The sequence below is a fragment of the Scylla paramamosain genome, chromosome 29, assembly GCF_035594125.1.
Source record: "Scylla paramamosain isolate STU-SP2022 chromosome 29, ASM3559412v1, whole genome shotgun sequence".
NCBI classification, from domain to species: Eukaryota; Metazoa; Arthropoda; class Malacostraca; order Decapoda; family Portunidae; genus Scylla; species Scylla paramamosain.
The window spans coordinates 12,084,380-12,089,297 of record NC_087179.1 but is presented as its reverse complement, the minus strand read 5'-3'; the positions used below and the strand labels follow the sequence as shown (position 1 = coordinate 12,089,297).

General features: G+C 47.0%; 1 protein-coding gene across 4 annotated transcripts in view; it reads left to right on the top strand.

Moving 5' to 3' along the window:
- Nucleotides 1–1,456: 1,456 nt before the first annotated feature.
- LOC135115316 (uncharacterized) overlaps nucleotides 1,457–4,918 on the top strand; it is a 57,322-nt gene continuing 53,860 nt past the window's right edge. For 3 of the 4 annotated variants that reach the window (XM_064031933.1, XM_064031934.1, XM_064031931.1), the window contains exon 1: nucleotides 1,457–1,475. The gene's annotated coding sequence lies outside the window, so the exon portion shown is untranslated. Of the gene's footprint in view, nucleotides 1,567–4,918 lie in introns of all 4 variants that reach the window. The other variant, XM_064031932.1, reaches the window with a different exon arrangement.

Below are 4,918 nucleotides of genomic sequence, written 5' to 3'. Positions count from 1 at the left end.
GGGGCAGGGAGGGAGAGAGAACCGGTGGGAGAGGAGGGAGAGAGAGAGTTAACTGTGAGAGGGAAGGAAGTCAGGGTGTGGGCACTAAAACGGGGCTCTGTTGCCAGCGGTTCACCCTAGCGGGGTTGTACTTGTTCACCCGAGCCAAGGTCGAGGGGGGGCGTTTGGGGGGAGCGTCTCTTGCGGGGGGGGGGGGACCGGGCGGCATGATGGCTGGGGGGGGATGAGGGGTTGCATGGTGAGAGGGAGACGAGGGAGAGGAAGGAGAGGAGAAGAGGAGAGGTGGTGGTGGTGGTGGTGGAGGAGGTGGTTGTGCAAGTTGCCATATGCCGCTTTTGTTGTTATTATTATTATTGTCGTGTTATTTTTATTTCCCTTGTGTTCGTTTTTTTATTTTTGTTTTTTTTCATTCCTATTTTTATTTGTTCTTGTTTATTTATTTCGTTCTTTCTGTCTTATCACGTGTCTTATTTGGGTTTCTCTATCTCCTCATCAGCTCTCTTCTTCCCTATCTTTGGGTTGAGAGAGAGAGAGAGAGAGAGAGAGAGAGAGAGAGAGAGAGAGAGAGAGAGAGAGAGAGAGAGAAGAAGCCGGCGCAGCGTCTTATGTAGATCATCGAAATGCGCTGATTTCTCTTAATATATATATATTCTCTCTCTCTCTCTCTCTCTCTCTCTCTCTCTCTCTCTCTCTCTCTCTCTCTCATGCAATGTGGGTATGACTCACTACTATATTGAGAGAGAGAGAGAGAGAGAGAGAGAGAGAGAGAGAGAGAGAGAGAGAGAGAGAGAGAGAGAGAGAGAATTTTAGCAAGTCGCCTCACACACACACACACACACACTTAGCAACCTACTGGCACTCCTCTCTCTCTCTCTCTCTCTCTCTCTCTCTCTCTCTCTCTCTCTCTCTCTTAGCTTCAATATCTCTCACTCTTTTCTCTCTCATTCTCCAATCAATCTAGATTTCGACTGACACGAGAGAGAGAGAGAGAGAGAGAGAGAGAGAGAGAGAGAGTGTGTTTTCTCTCCCATGCCTCTTCCTCCACTTCTCTCTCTCTCTCTCTCTCTCTCTCTCTCCGCATGGGGGTGAGCGGGAGGGAGGGGAGGGAGAGGAGGAGGAGGAGGGAGAGGGAGAGAGGGAGAGGGAGAGAGGGGACGAAGAGGGAGGTTTGGAAAGATGCCACATACCGCCATCTTTAATTCTTGACGTCGCCTGTCCGCCATGTTACAACTACCAATCCCTCTAACACTCTCTCCCTCTCCCTTCCCAACCTCTTCCTTCCCCCTATTTTGCTGCAAGTATTAACCCGTACTTAGGGTATTTAGATTCGTGCAATGAGTGAGAGAGGAGCATGTGCACGGCTGCCCATGTGGGTGTGTGTGTGTGTGTGCGTGTGAGTGTGAGTGTGTTCATATGTGCGTTTGGTCTTCTGCGCATTCACGGGTTAGTTGGCTGTGGGAACCAGTGAGTGGAGGGTGTGTGTTGCGTGTGTTGGTGACGCTCTCATAGAAATTCGGCCCATCTTTGAGTGTGGAGCCGCGTGTGCGTGTGTGGTGGTGTGTGCAGGTGTGTGTGTATGCGTGCGGCGTGGGTCTGGTGGGTGGTGTGCGTGTGCGTGTGGGTGGTGCACTCAAAAGGTGGAGGGGATGGTGTGTGGTGAAGAAAGTGTGTCGTGGAAGCGTGTGGTGGTGGTGGTGGTGGTGTTGTCTGTTAGTGTGTTCGTACCCTCAACTTCTACTACTGCTTCTGCTACTTCTGCAACTGCTGGCCCCCTGGAGTGAACAGTCTTGGCCATTACTACTGCTGCTACTGGTGGTGGTGGTGGTGGTGGTGCTGTGAGTATGGTGTGTTGTGGTGTGTGGTACCGAATCACACCACGCATCATGCATTTTTTGGGGAGGGAGGGGATAGACGGGTAATGTGATGGTGTGTGATGTAGTGTGGCGTGTGTTGTTTACTAGTAATACCTCACGTACACACCACACACCACTCGAAAAAAAAGGGTACTCTGCCGTCTTATTAGTCAACTACGGTCTGTCTGGTGTAGTGTGGTGTGTGGCGTGGTATGCGGCGCGGCGTGGTTTGTAGCAGTCGTATACACACACACACACACACACACACACACACACACACACACACACACCAAACCACAGATAAAACAAGGTACAATACTGTATGGTGTGTGGCACCGATGCACACACCACGCCACCACACACACACCTGCTCATGTACGGGTGTGACAAGGCGTGTGGTGTGTGGTGGTGTGTGCTGGAGGGAGGGAGGGAGGGGTGCGAGCGGTCGAGAACACCTGGAATACCATGTAATAAAAATAGTAGGAAAACTATAAAAACTGAACATTACCCAGACATCTTAATCACAACAGTTTGGCAGTTAAGGGGGAGAGAGAAAACTAGTGACGAAGACGTAATAGTAGTAGTAGTAGTAGTAGGAGGAGGAGGAGGAGGAGGAGGAGGAGAGAAATAGGCGTATCTCATCTCTTAAGCTACTAAGATAAGAGATAGGACTGCAGAAGGCGTAGTAGTAGTAGTATTAGGAGGAGGAGGAAGAGAGAAACAAGCATCTGTAGAAGGCGTAGCAGTAGGAGGAGGCAGGGGCGTAGCAACAGGAGGAAGGGAAGGCATAATATTAGTAACACCAGCAGAGAATCACATCTAATAAGCGACTATGATTAAAGACAGAACTGCAAAAGGCGTAGTGAAGTAGGAGGGAGAGGAGGCGTAGAACCAAGTGACGGCGTAGAAGGCGGCGGCGGTGGCGGCGTAAGACACAAGGACATTATTTATTTGCTTAGTCCAAGTTGTGTTTCGATTCTTGGTGTGTCATCATCAACATTCACCTGTTTTTGCATTCGTGTGAATAAGAGGAAAAAGGACTACTACTGCGGGAAGCTGCGGCGTTGGAAGAAGAGGAGGAGGGAGGAGGAGGCGTAGAGATGTTTATAGAGGCTTCACAACCCCGCCCTAGTTAATGAATGGAATACCAAGTTAGCGAATGCCTCTCCCGACTTCCCGTCCAGTTCTTCCATGCCTTTCCTTTCCTCTCTTACCTCACCATCCCGTTCTACTCTACGCGTGTGTGTGGTTGTCAGTCTGTGTAATGTGATTTGTGTGTATCTTTGTCTCTTGTCTTTTCCTTTTTTTTTTTTTTCTGATTATGCATACGTATATTCTATCAGTCCCTCCGTTTCTACCTGCTTCTCTCCCCTGCCACTTTATACTTCAGCCTGTCTATCTACCTGTCTGTCAATTTTTCGTGTTGTTCCTTGTGATTCCGTCAGCTATATCTGTTTTGTTCGTTCCTGCTTTTCTCCTCTTATTTTCTCTATCAGCCTGTCTACCTCTATTTTTACGTGATTTTCAGTTTGTGATTCTGTCTATATTCTGTCTGCCTCCCTCTCCTCTCCTCTCCTCTCCTCTCCTCTCCTCTCCTCTCCTCTCCTCTGTCACTTTATCAGCCCGTCTATCTACATGTCTTTTTCTGTCTCTTCGTTTGTTTCCGCCTGTCTTCTCCATTTATCTTTTTTTTTCAGTATATATTTCATTTCATATTCCTGCCTCTGTCATATTTCTGTCTGGCACCCTCTTTCTCTCCGTCTATTTTTCTATTCCCTTTTCTCTAATGTAATTTTGCCTTTGTCTGTCAGCTCTCTGTCTTCCTATTTGTTTTGTTGTGTCTATATTTTTCCTGGTTCTGACCTAAACACACGATTTATTTAATTTCTTTTACTCCCCTTCATATCCCCTTTCCGCCTTTCTTTCCTTCCTTCCTTGCTTCATTCTTTTGCGTCGCTGATTCAATAGTTATTGTGCTTGTCACTCAATCAATCAATTTTCCCTCTTTCTGTTCTTTCTTCCATATATCCATCCATCCTTCCTCAATTTTCCTGCACTTTCTTCCCTCTAACTTTCCTTCTATCTATCCATCCTTTCATCCCTCCCTCCTTCCTTCCTTCCTTCCTTCCTTCCTTCCTTCCTTCCTTCCTTCCTTCCTTCCTTCCTCCCTCCCTCCTCACTTTTCTTCCCTCCAACTTTCCTTCTATCCATTCATCCATCTATCTTTCCTTCTATCAATCTATCCTTCCATTTCTTATTTTTCCAGTTCCAAAATTTATAATAATGGGCCTAATTATTATCTCTCTCTCTCTCTCTCTCTCTCTCTCTCTCTCTCTCTCTCTCTCTCTCTCTCTCTCTCTCTCTCTCTCTCTCTCTCTCTCTCTCTCTCTCTCTCTGCCATCCGTCACATGTGTGTGTGTGTGTGTGTGTGTGTGTGTGTGTGTGTGTGTGTGTGTGTGTGTGTGTGTGTGTGTGTGTGTGTTCGTTCGTACCTATAATTACCTATCCGATTTCATTGACTGACTGACTGACTGACCGACACTCCCAAGCACTCTATCCTGTTAAGTACGTAACTGACCGGATGACTTCGTGAATGGCTACGAGGAGAGACAGGCTGACTGAATGACTGGCTGACTGTAACCAACCAGTCTATCTACCTAATTAAATGACTAGCTGGTTGACATTGAATGACTAACTCCTTAACTAAGTCTCATTTTCAACTCTACTACACTAATATATTCGAAAAAAATAAATAACCTAGCAATATTTAGTTTACTAATTTATTTATTTATTCATTCATTCAGTCAGTCAGTCAGTCAATCAGTCACCTTGTTCCTGTCATGAGTGGCGTGACATGTAGCATAACAGTTATGCATAAGTGAAACCTAACTCTGTTAACATTATCCCTAGTCATTGTATGCCTTCCTGTGTGTGTGTGTGTGTGTGTGTGTGTGTGTGTGTGTGTGTGTGTGTGTGTGTGCGTGCGTGCGTGCGTGCGTGCGTGCGTGCATTCCCTTACGCCTCAATATTACTATATCCTCCTCCTCCTCCTCCTCCTCCTCCTC